We start from the raw sequence: 16195 nt of genomic DNA, 5'->3' as shown, positions 1-16195 counted from the left end.
ATCAGCAAATGTTTAGAATGTCTAGAGAGGCCATTGTTGCATGTCTTATCTAGTGAATACTACTTTAAGGTTGTGTTTATTCTCACAAAAAACACAGCCTTCATGAAGGCGACTCAAATATACATGCAGAGCTTCAGGAATAACGCAAATTATGATCTAAACTCACTGCAGCCATGATATCTTTTAGAATGAACTCCCATCAGAACTCTTCATCATCTTCACAGCTCTGAAGGCTGAAATCATCACACCTTTTCAAGACTTTAACCGTGCCAAAAAAAGAAGTGCTATCTCACTGTAATAATGTTGTCTTAATTATGTACAATACTTAGCACTAGTTTTACACCAGATGAGTCATAGTAGAAGCTTGTACTTTGCTGTTTGACTAAATCCCATAGCACTTGGAACTCCCTGCAGTGAATGCTTACCAGCTTGTGCTCAGCTCTTCTCTCAGACCACGTCTGCTGGATCTTTTGGGGGAGGCTGGTTTGAAGGGTGCTGCAATAGGATGAGCAGGCAACTGTGGTTGGAAATAAGGGCTCTGATCCAGTAAGAACATGCCAGAGAAATATCTTGAAAGCTGCTCAGGTATTTATGCTTCTCCAGTCATGTCCATTTTAATTAACTGGGATCCTGGAAATCATAGAGCTGGGTTTCATTCCTTTCTTTTTAAAGGCAGTATATCTTCTGAGTAGAAAAATGGTAATTTTTTTGTCATCTTGTGCTGTTTGTGGTAACAAGACAATGCCAAACAGGCAACTGAACCACTTGTAGTCATTTATGGAATCCCTGTTTACTTGCCTTACCCCATCTAATCTTTTACTACTAAAAATAATCTCATAGAAGCTGATATCTATCATTTTATAGAGAGTTTTAACCACTGGGTTCTCCAATGAGATAGCATGGTCTGCTGGATACCTCCTCATTTGTGCAGATTTCTTCTCCTTCCTATGTTTCAGGGCTTGTTGAGCTCAGTGAAATCCTTGGTAAGCACTGGATATACCTCCAGGTCCCTCCACATGCTCCTCTCAGAGAAAACTGGCCATTCTCAAATCAGTTGCTACCTTGACAATTCAGCTTTCCTCATCTGAAACACGTGAATAATACCACTTTCAAGCCTTCATAAATAGTGTTGGAAACTTCAAAGGAAAAACACTATTAGATAGATCTTTTTAAAGATATTTATAAAGTTCAAGAGCAGATGGACTTGCAGCAGAATATACTGCAGTCTTCAGTCAGCAGGAGAGGTAGGCTCCAGCCTCAGGTTCTTTGAATCTCTGTCTGGAAGACCACATAGGAAATACAAAGTTAGACATTGTGAAAAATTGTTCCCATCTGCCATCCCTCCTTTGCCCAACAGATATGCAGAGTGCCTAAGTACCTGGCTATCACAGATCACTGGGAGGCAGTTGCTGAAGCCTCTGTCTATGTGAATGACAAATATTCTATTCATTAAACATCCCCGTAATGAATGTCCTGCTATGGAACCTTCCAAGATACTCTTGATTAATTGAACAAAATAAAATACTTCATCTTGAAATAACAGCTGGTTATGATACCTACCAGTATCAGCTGATAGTCTAGAGACACACACTTCACCAGGAAGCTTTCACTCCTACACATTATTTAAATAGAAGCAGTTTTTTGCAAACTTAGTACCTCTAAACTGACGTTTATTACATTTGGCTAGTAGGCTCTTTCTAGTTATTAGTCAGTGTTTTTCAAAGTGCAATGCCTGTCTTATCAAAAGCTTTACCCAGAAGAAATCACAAGGAATGGTGTGCACGCTACACCATGGTGTGGTGCAAAGAGGATGCATCCAAGTGAAAGGACAAACAAATCATTCTACTCACGAAATAATTTCATTTCCATTTTAGCCAGGAACGCACTAAATAATGCATCATTCTTCGGCTACTCAAAAGGTCACCTTTTGGTCTATGAGCAGCTGGAGCAGCTGTGTTCCCCTGAGACCCTGCTGCAAGCACAGAACAAAGCATGAGAGCTGACGACAAGCTCAGGGGGTGCAGGTATGGGACAGGCTTCTGGAGGTCTCCCAGCAGCTCCAGTTGAGAACCACTGCCAAATTTCCTTTCTCTCATTTTTTACTTGAACCCAAAATAACCTCCTTCTTTCCCCTCCCCCCCCTAAGTAAACTAGTCATATGTAAAATATGAGAAAATAAACAGCCAACTCAGATTTTGACACCATGCGGGGCCAAGTATCCATGGAGATTAGGGACCTCCTATTCATCATTGATTTCCCATCACATTTGACAGGAAGGTACAACAAAGATAATAAAATAGCCCCCCCAGAAAGGCACTCTGTGAGGCCAAGTTCAGCTTAGAGCCTGCTGAGTCTCTTGTTCCCAAACTATAATGCAAACAAGATGATTCTGTGACAAAAATACATACTCAATAGAAGCATCTGACCCACAGTTGGTCTTGATATATCCCTGATATTTGAGACTTTCATCCAGTAGATCTGGATGAAAGAGATTGGTGGCTTCTTAGATATTATCTCATTATCATGAACCCAGATATACAAGATTTGCAGCTACGAATCTGTTCAGCTTTCTAGATCAGGGTGTTGGTTATAATATATGGACCTTAGTTTGGAGGGAGTTTGAAGGGGGAGGAAAATCGGCATGGATTATCATCTAGTTCAGAATCTGTCCTCCTAACAGGTAGGTTGGGGCGGTACAGAGGAAACATCCTGACCAGACCTGGCTTTTATGGGATAGTGGGTGAAGCAATGTGTTGTTCTTGCAGGATTTCCTCAGTGATGTTTTCCACAGACCTAATCCAGTTCCATTTCCTGAACACCTAAATCAAAATTGCCTACAACCAGAATAGCTTTTGTTTCAAATTAAATCAAACAAACAAGGAGAGAAATAACAACTACACGAGAGAGAAACAAGAGTGTAACTCACTGTAAGGGCCATCTTGCATTGATACATAGCAATCCCTTCTAGACTACAGCCTGGGGAACACTTTATTTTTAAAGGTCCAGCACACAATAACAGAATCATAGTAGACATTCATCTAACCATATGTATACCACTCACATCTGTCCTTACCCAGAAAAACAAGTGATCCTTAAAAAGAGATGGGAAAAAAAACCCCTAATGTGCAAGCACTGAATTAAATATAACGCAAAAAAAATCCAATGCATATGTATTCTTTAGCCCATCCAGATGTGCTTTCATCTCCTTCAGTCACTCACCCATCAAGATTGCAGCAGATCTCCATGAAAACCCCCTGAACTCTGGGATTCCCGTCCCTGTTCCAGGGTGATGTAGGATTCATTAGCTCCAGCTGCCACTGCTAGATTTTCCCCACTGCAATGGTTCAGTGTCACTGCCAGCTAGCACAAAATGCTGCCCAAAAGTACATGCCATGTGGCAAGGCTCTGCAGTTCAGCAGAATGTCATCCTTGGAGCCACAGTGGGCACAGCAAGGTGGCAAAGTATCAAAGGACAGAAGAGAGAACAAGGGGTGAATGGGCCCATAGGGTTCTTCAAATGAACCGGCAAACAAATTTTAAAATTTGCACTTTGAAAATTGAAAAGCAGCATATTGCAGAGCAACCAGTTTTGTCATAAACTCCTTTTTACAACAAGCTGGAGGTAATGGCAGTGAAAGCCAGAGAGGCTCTGCAGCAGCGATCACACTGAAACCTCCTGCTTGCTCATGTACTCCTCTGCCAGTGGCACCTGAGGGCCCTGAACGGCATGTACAGCAAGTCAGGAGAAAGCCCCATACACTTCTCACAGCAGCCATTTTAACCATTTTCCAGCCACATTACCATCAGGTATGGGTGATTACTGGAATTCAGTCTGCACCAACCTCACAGTATACACTGGACCCATCATTTGGTAGATACTCCAAGTATGGCCAGGATACCAGTGGCACTACTTAGCTCATCTAGCTGAGCCCAAGTCTGCACTGGCCTGCATAAAAGAAAATAAAGAAAAGCAAGTCTGTTATCAGTAGGCTCAAATTTGTTCAGCAGTAGCACGTACTTCCTTTGCAAAACATCTGTGAGCCTGGAAAGTACAAAAGGCTAAAGACATAAACCAATCACAATTATTTAATATGTGTGGTCCCAGAAAAACTGAGGGACGATTCTAGATAGAAATCCAAGCCAGAAAACAATGGCAATCCACTGGCTGGCTGACAATCCAGGGTTTAGTACTGGACCAACAAACAGCTAAACAAGTGTTCTTCCTAACGACAAGAGAAGCAGGAAAGGGAACACACAACCTTTGCACTCCAAGCCTAACCTTGTCTTCCTGTGCTCAAAAGCCATGTGCTTTTGGGCTTCCCTAACAGTATTTTGGAGTCTTTGATGCATCACGAATTTGCCAAAGATCTTGACATCATTACCACTATTCTAAGTCATGTCCTTTTCTTGTGCTGCTTCTAAAAAAGCCAGCCTCTCTCCACTGACCACATGGGCAGCCTGGTAAGACAAGGTTTTCAGTGCAGATTCCTGCACAAGGTGCTTAAAGCCAAGCAGTAACAATATCGCACCTACCCTCCACCCTTCCACCCCTGCTCTTTCCTCCTTGGCAAACAAGATGATTTTCTTTGGCAAAGCAAACTGCACCCAACACATAAAAACAACTGCCAGACTGGAGTAAGAGTGCGTCTGTGCTCCCAAGTTGAGGTGAGCAGACTAGTCATTTCCCAGGTTCACGCTGAAGCAAGACCAAGAGAGCACCGGTGTCCTCCATCCCATCTCCAGGCCATCACAGGCACAAGAGCCCAGTCCAGCAGCTGGGCTGGAGTCCCCCAGCACTGCTGCAAGCACCATACTGTGTATGGTATCTGCTAGCCAATTAAGGTACAAACATAGCAATTTTTTTCTCTTGAGCATGTTTTCAGAGGTCTTCCCTTTGACATGTGTATTTAACGGGCTGCAATCCAGTTAACACATGTGTGCACACTCACAGGCATACACATACGCAGAGTTGATTACATACAGCTTGCCTTACAGTTCTGATAATCTGGATAATTTATTCAGGTTGGCAAAGTTTGAGTGTTTTTCCATTTCCTCCACAGAAGGGGAGCAATGTGATTGTTGCTGTGGTGATCCTTCCCTTAATATTTTTAGCCATGATCTGGCTTAAAGTCATGACTGGCTCTGAAAAGTGTCATTTTACTAAGGCACAATATTAAAACTCTGGTGAATAGCCTTTTATTTTTCACACTGTTTTATATATATATATCTATTCCTTGAAATTCACATTTACAAATGAAAATGTGTAGATATGCCTTTATCATAAACAGGGCTGGTTTTAGCCTTTGTTTTGTAATCCCTGTTCTCCTCCATTCCCTTGGGATAAATCTGCACAGTTGGAACCTCTGCTTGCCTGGGTTATGTTTTCAGGAGGGTACATACTCAGAAACATCAACACAGACATTAAGAGTAGTTTCATGTGTAATCCCCCAGGCATGGGGTTTAAAAAAGCTGCCTCCCTCCCTGTTAGTGAGGTTAATGACTGCTCTGCAGAAGGGGAGCAAGGCGATTTCATTTTTTTCCTTCATTCATGAGGTTGCAGAGCCAGCATTCCTCTCTCTGCAGAGAGGACAGCAAATGTCAGCTCCCTACCCTCATTTATACCTTGATCAATGAAGCTGTTGGCAGAGAAAACTTAGCACAGTACAAAAAGAAATGCAGAACTTCTCCTACTGATGGAAATGGCCGATGGCAAGTTATTCCCATTTGTAGCCTGGGCTGTAGACATATCCTTGCATGGCTCTACCACAGTAAGGGTGGTAGCACCACCCCCCCAAACCTATAGATCTGCTGTTGCTTGACAGTAGTGCACAGCACACAAGGAGGTGCTGATGGGGGCTGGATGTCCAGCCCTCAAGCATCCTGCGCTTATCTCCTTCCCTTCACTCCAGCAAACCTGAGCGTCCTGGGAACGGCTGCGTTTTTAAAGCTGCAAAGCTACTTTCATTAGACCGCTTTGCCATAACGTGCTTCACATCGATTTCTCCCATGGGATTAATCACGGAAAAGGATGCCATACAGTATAGATGAAAATAAACTCAACTAGACCAGTGGAAAGCTGGCCTCTCATTTAGTTGTGATTTTCTGAAAATTATTGTTTGAGATGAAATTTTGTTTGTCTAGTTTGAAATCCGGGATTAATCATTCGGGAAAGCTGATAATTCTGTTTCTCCATTTTGTGTTTCCTATGGGTGTTTTCCAGCATTTAAAACAATTTCCAGATCACTATTGTTTGAGGTGGGAATGAACAAGGGGCTTGGTTTTTTTACATTCAGGCAAATAAAAAGTGACATTCCAAAATGTTTTATAACTTCCATCATTGCAACCAAAAGTGTTTGTTGTGTCTGAATAAACCAGATTCAGATATTTGTTCTTGAGATGCACTAACAGAAGCTACCACAAAACTTTTCTTTTACAATGGGATTGCAAATATAGGTGATATGAAACCATATATTTTCTTCATTTTAATAAGAAAAACTCCTAGAATCATGAATAGAGAAACTACTTAACAAACAGATGTATATGTATTTATTTACACACAGACACACACACACGTTTACTAGGAACTGCATTAAACATGATGACAGAATATCACAGCATGAATGTGCCTACGTCTTTTGTTTCTCACTGCTTTCTCTAGAAATTTCAGGATTTTTAGGATTTCTTCTGCAAGTTTTCAGTAAGTGCTAGAAACTCACGCCTTCCAAAAAAGCAATTCAATCCTCTGTGGTCTTAACACTCCCTGGATAGATGCTGGTAGATTCAGCAGCCTGTTGATGCAGCAAACTACATCAGAGGTGCAAAAAAACAACCTGTGCTGCACTAGTAGAATTAGGACACAGCTCCCTACCAGCCCTTCAAATCCTTTCCCACCTTGCACTGTCCCATACTGTGATGCCACCACTACCAGAGTAAACTGCGGGCATACATTTATGCATATTGTGTACGTGTGTATTCTTGCCCACACTGTGCCTTATAGATATGACAGAATTCTGCAAAGAATGCAGGGTCAGCTGAACCTCTTTTCCAGGTCATTTTAAAACAGTCAGATTTCAGTCCACAGACCCACTGTAGTTTAAATCCAGTCCTGTTGTAAGAGAGACAAAACCAAAGCAAAGCAGACTCTGATGGAGGCCAGCCCGCCTAGAGCTACTTTGACACCTCTCATGAGTGGTAAATGCTAGGTCTAGCTTTGCATGCTCAGCCAAAGGTGCTGGATTCTGGCTCGCTTCCCCTCAGTGTGCACCAAGCCTGACCTAACTGCAGCTTCATGGGATCAGATTGAACCTTCAACGTCCCGCTCTGCCACACTCCGCTCCATTTCCATGCAAACTCTCCACATTAAGGCAACCTTCCAACACATACTCCAAGCAATTAGAAGATTTCCTACCTGCTGTAAGGCAGCCTTATTGTGAGTGTATATCATAACATAGCTTTTTACATCTTACTCCACACCCAGATTGCTGCCTTTGTTGCAGGGGGCTGAGCTATAGCCCCTGAGGGAGCTATGAACAGTGCATTTGCAAGCAGAATGTAGGTTTCTGTGCTATTTCTGAAGGTCTGCAATTCACTTCCTGCCTCGCACGCGGACTGGGGTTTTGCTTAGATGCAAAGCTCAGATTGAGCTGTCAGTCACAATATACTTCTCTTTTTCCCATTTTAGAAAAGGGATTTATATCTGTAAAGGATGCACTCAGCTGAAAACCCTGTAACTACACTGGTTCTGGAGAAAAAAATCAGAGAGAGATAAAGGTATGTGACAGAATTAAGTCTGTGCTATAAAGCAAGCCTAACTTATGTCCAAATCCCAGCCTTGCTGAAGTACAGCGGTCTCCTTTGGCTGCACTGGGCTTGGAATCAAATCCCCACAGAGCTTGGTAAGAAGTTGTGCAGGTAAAAACAAGCTGAATTTTTTAACAGTGTATTTCCTAGCAATTTCAATGATTCCTGCTGACAGTTTAGTTTTAAGGACCAAATTCGCAGACAATAACTCATGACCCAATTCTGAAGTCAAGACTACTGTTCAGAAGATTTTCCCCATGCATCCCTCAGCAATTTTGGAGAGAAAGGATGCTAAAAGAAGGCCATAGTACGCCCAAAAGATACAAAAACAGTTGGCCAGATATTTAAACCAGATAAACTTGGTAGTAATAAATACGTATTTTCAGCAGCAGTTTTTGCAAAACCATAGAGGTTTGCTTAGCAGCTCCTAAATCAAGGCAGGTAAGAAGTTGGAGAGTCTTAACTAGTTGCTGCTTTACCACACACCACCTGCTCACCTCCACCTCATGTGAAATGAAGGCAGAAGGTAACTTGCAGTTAAAACCAGAGTGAATGCCTTCAATTCTGACTACATTTATCCCTCCTTCCCCTCCACCAAAAGATGTATTAAGATGTTTACATATCTTTAGTCAAATCAGTATCATAAAAGACAGAGAGCTCAATTTTGAAACAAAAAACAACCAAAAAAAACCCCACAAAAAAAACCCCCAAGACCAGGATATTTATTGTCTCACCTTTCTCCAGAGCTTAATTTTGAGTTAGCTTTGTGGCTTGGCTAATTAGCCTATACACTGGTATTTTAAAATCATGATTAATTTTTCCAGCTCCTTAGAATACAGGCTTAATTCTAGCAATTGCAGCTGCTCATTGCTATAGCTCATTAATGCTTATTTAATCTCTGAGGCCTCAACTTCAACCCTCCATCTCTGGATACCTTTAAGGAGGAGTTGAACACACATCTGTCAGGGATGATGTTGATATAGTTGCACTTGCCTTCAGAAGGGAAGTTAGTTTAATGATCTCTTAAGGTCCTCATCAGGGCTGATTTTCCATGACAGAATCTGATCATAACACAACCTAATTGTTTCAAGAGAAAGTTACCCCATCCTAGTGACTCACCCCAACCCTCCTGCTTCTCTTCTCTTTGTGTTTTAATAAATCCTTTCTCTGTATATAGTGTAGTATGGCCATAAGAAATGCAAGAAGCATGTCTTTGAGGAACTACCCCTAGGCCAGATAGACAACTTTCAGGTGACAGGTAGGGAAGCATCAACTCTGTCATTCTATTGTACTGTCTGCTGTACATGACGTAAAACTACGATGTTTGATACTGGGACGAGAGGGGTAAAACAGAGTCTCTCACAAGGGTTACACAGCCACAGGTTCTGGGTCACTCCACCAGCAGACCGCTCAGCAGGACAAGTTTGATCTGCACTGCATCTGGGCAGAAGATTGCATTTCTGTCAAGTTAGTCATAGTACCAGAGATACAGGTAATATCTGCTCCAGCACAAAATTTATTATTGCTATTTCCAACCTCAGAGAGTCTTTGGATACTTGAACCATACCTGGCAACACCTGAATGATGCCTATGGCACCAGAGCTCTGTATTGTATGGCTGCTATGACTATAAAACACTCCTGGGGACCTTTCTGTTGGGTTTGCTCTACTGTCAGAGTCTGGTCTAAAAAGAAAGGAGCGCCTTGGCCCCCTGACATTTCTGACAGACTTTGAGGCAGGTCCTATAACAATTACAAAGCAGCTCACAACACACACGTGCATATTTTTGAAGTTTAAAATGTGCCAGAAATTCCTGGTGTATTCTCCACAATTTCTACCTTCTGTGATGCTTTCTTTTTTTCTTATTTCCATTCTCTCACCACTTCAGTAAAGATCAAAAGTCATTATATTGCTCTGTTTGATGGATCAAATCCCTCTAGACTAATCTCTGCAATGTCATACAGATCTGCAGACTTATTTTTCTGGAAAAAGTTAAAAAACATTTTAATATTGTTCAGTTTATTATAGTATTTTGTCTGTTCAATTTTAATCTCCTCTAGAGTGAAGCTTTATGTTTTTCATTTGACCACTTTATGCCTGAGATGTAAATTAGCTGTGGGCAAAGCAATTCCAAAAAGAGAAAAGAAGAGGGGCTGAACATTTCACCTCCCATCAGAAAATAATGCACCCAAAGTGAGCTACGGAGTATGCATGCCCTGAGCTGAGACCTTCAATCTTCCCATCACTCAGTCCTCTGATGTGGTGCAGACCCAAGCCTACCCACCCCACGTAAGACTCCTGTTCAAGTGCTCTAGCCCTAGAGACTTTAGAGACCAACACAGAAGCTTTAAACCTCCCGCACTCAAATCGAGCCTTCCCCTTTGTTTCTTTGCCAAAAAATATCTGACAGGACTTTGGTGGCACTGTTCTACAGATGCTGTTTCCTGAGTGGGGCTGTGCAACATGACAAGCCACAGTGGCAGGCAACTGAAGCCCTTTAAGCACCTGCATTTGTCCCCAGAAAGGAGTATGGGGATGAGGGGGCAAGGAGAGAGATGATGTTTGGCATCACTTGGCCTGAGTGGACTTACCAGAGTTTCATCAAACACAGAGCGAACTGGAAGGGGACATTTGGTTTGTAACCTGCTGGCTAGCAGTAGGAGAAGGAGCAAAAGGTGTTCCGTGGCCACAGAGGAGAATGAGCACTGGGTTATCAAAAGCATGTGGATGTCAGGGAACCATGTATTTCATGGAATGTTGCTCCCCATGGGTGCAAATGCTTGCTCATCCTTACAGTGGAAAGAGTAACACACAATTAGAACTACGTTTTGTAATACTGTATTGTTTACAAACATACTAGCTGGGAAAGGATGAAAGTTGGTTCTGATTTTAAGTGAATTCAGTTTATATTTTAGTTGTCTAAAATTAACCATGGTAAACCTGACTGCATCTGACAGCCAGAGAGAACAAATTCAAAACCTTAATAACTGTCTCTAAAATAAAAGTAATCCTCTGATTTCAGTTCTCTCCTTTAAAATCCTCTGATTGCAATTGCCTCTAGCATCTTAAATAAAAAGAAGGGTCTGATCCCCCACCATTGCCTGTATATAATCCAAGTACTGAAGACCATGGATTTCTCCAAATGTATACTACCAGCAACAAAATCTGGTCGGGTGATTTGAGGAAGAATATTCCTAGTGGTACGTCTGTGCTGTAACCTACTAGGGGGAACAGCAAATCTCTCTACACCCTTTTGGTTCAGCACACCTATTACACAGCCCCTGACAGATGCATGCGCTAAAACTGTGTACTACACACAAGGTGCCAGAGATAGCAAAGAGGTAGCGGAGAATAACAATTTCCATTTTCTGATCCTCTGGCAGATGTACTCTCAGCACTGAGCATTTCTTACACATGGAGGGGACCCACAGCCAATACATTGCTGCCCCCCCCCGAAAGGTTTCCTTTGGAGCAGAGCATGGTGGGAGCCAGCCCATGCCCAACTCTCCTGCCATCCTCCTTCCAGCATAGCATTTTAGATAGTAAGGTCTTAATGTGCTTTGTGCTCCACCTCTCCTGCAAAGGCTCAGTGCTGTTTATAAGCATCATTTCATCAAGCATTTATCCGTCTGTGCTGAGAAAACACATAGCACAGTCCCTCAGGGAGTTCAGTTTGGAGCTGATGAGATATATCAGTGATGCTGCATTAATACACAGTCCTCATAGTCTTTTGTAAGACTCTTGGTGTTGCCAGAACATTGCCTGTTTTATGCTAAACCAGTGATCTCTTCATTCATTTCTTAGGTACCACATCATTCCTCTATTTTAAAATATTCTGTGGTTTCTCTGGGTAGGGTTTTTATGCAAGCACATGCCCTTGTCTATTGGCTTTGTTCCAGCCTGAGGTGTTACATTTTTCCTAGCATCGCATTGGTCACACTACAAAAAGTCTTCACATATCCCACCCTAAAGGCTGCAGTATTTCAATGTTGTTTGAAGTCATTGTGTCTATAACACCATCCCTCTGAGGATCTGATGAAGGCTGCTAGTGTATATATCATTTTTTAAACTGTACACTGGTTAGGAAGAAAAAGACGCTACATGGGAAGTGTTGTTGTTGTGAATTAGATTTACAACATTTAAAGAACCAACAAGTAGACTGGTAATGTGATGTACCTACAGATTCAGATGCTAACTTCTCATGAGATGGAGTACTTTCATTGAGTGCTGAAAACTGAACCTGGTTATAGAAGAGGTCCTAATAATATTCCAGCCTGACCAAATATAAACTTTTGTCAAACAAGGAGTTACTGAATTTGTCAAAGATGTGAAGGAAACCTGCATTACCCTAGAAACTGCAACAGATAACCTAATGGTGAGTTTCAGCCTAACACTGAACAAATAATCTGTCCTATACTATAAAGACAAGAGTAGTCTGGTCAAACTATGAATGCTATGCTACAGGCCCACAGCAGAGACTACCATTTAACAATGCAGTTCTGGGAATCACAGTCACATTCCCTGTCTTGGGATGCCCAAGTGGGTTGACTCTTGACTCCCTCTAAGCTTTCAAAAAAATTGGGGGGATCTGATCTTAATTACAACCCTTTACAATGCAAAAAAAAAAAAAAAAAAGGAAATCAAGTACATTTGGACTGAGATGCAATTTGTTTCAATAGAGAACAGAGTACAGTATGGTTTGACTGCAGATAAAACCTAACTGCTCTTAACAGCATCCTGTGCAAAGCTGCTAAGGACCTATACACAGACAGTGGGATCAATATAAGCTAAACTTGCATTTCATAGCTGGGATCAGAGCCCATTTCATATCTGGGATCAGAGCTGCTTCATACTGACAAAATAATAAAACAGCAAAAGAACAATGAGACACTCTGGCACATGTGTACATTTTCTAAAACCACACATAATGAAGGCTTTAGCAATGCAGAACTCAACCTCCCAGCTCAAAGTTTTATTGGCCGTTATGTTGCTGAATTTGGAGCAATGGCTCTGAATGCAGTAAAAGACATTCATTTTTCACAATGTTTCCCTACATAACTGACAAATTTATTATTGTTATAAAAAAAGGACACAATTTTGAAATCCTCAGAGTGCCTGACTTGTAATGGTGCCAAATATGTTTCTCTTTTCATTAGCATTCAGGGATCACTATGCCCAAACCACCCTCATCTACTTTTTCCACTCACATGGATGCAGCTGATGTTGGATCACCAGCCATCTCGGTTCTGGTCCAAGGCAGTATCTTAGGACCAGAGCAATCAGATATACTGAGAGGCTGTTTCCAAATTAGAATGGAAACTGCTAGACATCCCCAACATAGCCTCCCACTGGCCTATTTCAATATGGTGTGAACTCTGTGAAAATCTTGTGGCTACCCCACGTCCCTGGTTGAGAATTATAGACACTTGTCTCAGTTTGTAGAATGGTTGCAAAAGTAGATATATTCAGAAATTCAAAAAAAGATCAAAGAACTCACAAGGGTTACCTAAACTTCTGGAATGCATGTATTCTTCAATAGACTTTGCACATCTTCCACCTCCATGGAAAGAAAGTGAATGAAATGTCAGCACAACCTGTTCCAGGTGGTAACTGTCTGAAGAGATCACAGGCCAAAAAAAGGACAGAAATTAGCAAGTGTCATGGTTTAACCCCAGCCAACAACTAAGCACCACACAGCCACTTGCTCATTCCTCCCCAGTGGGATGGGGGAGAGAGAATCAGAAGAGTAAAAGTGAGAAAACTCGTGGGTTGAGATAACGACAGTTTAATAAGTAAAGCAAAATCCATGCATGCAAGCAAAGCAAAACAAGGAATTCATTCACCACTTCCCATCAGCAGGCATGTGTTCAGCCATCTCCAGGAAAGCAGGGCTCCAGCACACGTAACAGTTACCTGGGAAGACAAACACCATCACTCCAAACGTCCCCAATTTCTTCTTCTTTCCCCAGCTTGAGATGCTGGGCATAATGCCATATGGTATGGAATATCCCTTTGGTCAGCTGGGGTCAGCTGTCCCAGCTGTGTCCCCTCCTAACTTCTTGCACACCCCCAGCCTACTCGCTAGTGGTGTAGGGTGCGAAGCAGAAGAGGCCTTGAGTCTGTGTAAGCACTGCTCAGCAATAACTAAAACATCCCCGTATTAGCAACACTGTTTCCAGCACAAATCTAAAGCCTAGCCCCATACTAGCTACCATAAAGAAAATTAACTACCCCAGTCAAAACCAGCACAACAGGGCATCAGGGTACTTGGTTAGCCAAATTCTGCTTCTCCCAGGGAGAAATCCTCCCTTCATATTGCAACCCTTGTGAAGAGAGCAGGAACTTGAAGCCAGAGTCCTTCTGCTTTCTCCTGGGGCTGCTGAGCTCTTTGGACCTCAGCCCAATAACCCAGATCTTAACACCACATCGTTCTGAAAATATCCTTGATATCTTGTCTCTCTCTTTCATGAAGTCACTCTGGGGGCCCGATACAAGACATAAACATGGTTCCCCTCAGCTGGATATACATAAACTTCCCTACTGGAAGAAAGCTTCTTCAGGAAGGCTAGACCCTTTTCCTCCCGTGACTTCACTGAACACTTCCTCACCCTGCCATCTCTCATCCTGTCCATCCCCCTGGTCAGCACAGATCTCTGTCTTCTCTTTGTCCACAACTGTCCTTTCTCGGAGACACCCATCCGGGAGCTCACCACAGCTAGTGACACCAGGGAATGAGATGTGGTGGCCATTCATATCTTTCTCTGCTAGCCTCTTGAGTAATTCTTGCACCAGTTGTATCCCTGTCCTCTGGGATTTCCAGGCTTCAGTAGGCAATGGTATCACAAGTGCCATTAACCCAGTCACATCCACACATCACAATTTACCTTACAGAGCCTGCAGTAAGGATTTGTTGTCTTTACTTCCACTTAGCTTCTTCTCAACTACCTTCACTGTAGCCCTTACTCTTTTTTTAAATTTCTTTGTCATACTCAGATGTAGCCCCAGGGCTAGGGTTGGATACTTCTCCTCTCACCACAGCCAGCTAGGAGTCTGATATAGCCTAAATCAAATCAGTTGTCTATGCTTTCTCTGCAGTAAATGGTGAGAGACATCTCCAGAGGGCTGTTCATCCCACTGTATTCAGGTGTGCCAGAGAGGGGAGGAATGCATCACCTTATAGAGAGCAGGAGATCAGGTAGCAAGCTCTAAGATGAGAAGCTGAACATTCAGATGGCTACAGTTCAGCAGTGCCACCCTTAGAGCACAAATAATAAAGATCCTAAAGACAAAGACTGACTGACTCCTTGAGAGCCTCACTCCTCTGGAAGCCCAGTTGTCCTGTCCTTTCCATTATCACTTCCAAGTTGAGGGGTGGAGATGGTGATTTCTGGTGTCCCCAGGAGGTTGTGAAGACCATAAGGGCATACTCAGCACTGGTCTGTGGGGCTGATAGCAGTTCTGCACAACACCATGTTCAGTGTTAGGTTATCTTTTGGGTCAACAGCCACAAATGTTTTTTTCAAACTTCTTTTTAGACTGCATCAAGGTTAAACCTAGTTCTTCAGGATCCACATCAACCTCCCTTTAAGGCAAGGAAAACAAAGGAAATGGTTTCTTTGAAACTACTAACGATTGAAGCCTTTTAATTCTTTTCCTGTTTGCCATTAATTTCTGCCCTCATGAGTCTCAGAGCTTGCTGCTTTATCTTCTAAGCCTTAGAAGCCTTGTTTTCCTCAAGGACACCTTGGATTTATGAACACTTCTTTCTTTGTTCACCGTGCCCTTCCAATTTTTTTTCAGAATCGGGAGGTCATTACAGCACCAGTTGATTCCCTCTCCTTGCCAAGTGAACCTTGAGTTTGGAAAGTGTTTTCTGTATGCAGGAAATCCTTTCTTGATCATTTTCCAAGTAATACAGAGTGCCTATTATAAGAAAGAAATCTCCAGATATTCTTACAAAAACATAACATTAATAGAGACAAATCTAGATTGATCCTCAATCTTCAAAACAACCAAAACCAAATTATATGTTATCTTCATTCAGTGAAAATATTGTCTCTCTTGTAAATCAACAAAATTCACCTTTTCCAAGCCTGCTTCTCCTTAATAGTCTCATATATACTTTCCTTCTCACCTCAATTCTTCTCTCTCTGCTCATTATCATTAGGACTCCTATTCTTACAAGGCATGTAAATGGGAATCTTGAATACTTTACTGATGTCCATATCTATAGTGTCATTTTTCCTTTATGTCATTCCTTTTGAATCTAACCTAAGCAATGCACTGTCAAGCCAGAGACTGCATATCTTTATTGACAGCAAGTCCTACTTATAAACACAAAAGAATACAAACTCCTCTCCTGATTTCACAAGTCTATCTAAACAGATATTCCTTCA

At 42.1% G+C, this 16195-nt stretch overlaps 1 protein-coding gene across 6 annotated transcripts in view; it reads right to left on the bottom strand.

The window, feature by feature from the left end:
- The window catches only part of F13A1 (coagulation factor XIII A chain), a 124563-nt gene that overhangs the window by 75881 nt on the left and 32487 nt on the right, over positions 1 to 16195 (bottom strand). For 3 of the 6 annotated variants that reach the window (XM_074872509.1, XM_074872480.1, XM_074872469.1), the window contains exon 1: positions 426 to 1972. The gene's annotated coding sequence lies outside the window, so the exon portion shown is untranslated. Of the gene's footprint in view, positions 1 to 425; positions 1973 to 13296; positions 13414 to 16195 lie in introns of those variants that run through there. The other 3 variants (XM_074872459.1, XM_074872450.1, XM_074872499.1) reach the window with 3 other exon arrangements.

Source organism: Strix uralensis, chromosome 1 (assembly GCF_047716275.1).
Source record: "Strix uralensis isolate ZFMK-TIS-50842 chromosome 1, bStrUra1, whole genome shotgun sequence".
In the NCBI taxonomy this organism is placed as follows: Eukaryota; Metazoa; Chordata; class Aves; order Strigiformes; family Strigidae; genus Strix; species Strix uralensis.
Note: the sequence above shows the minus strand (reverse complement) of the source record. Positions and strands in the feature narration are given on the sequence as shown.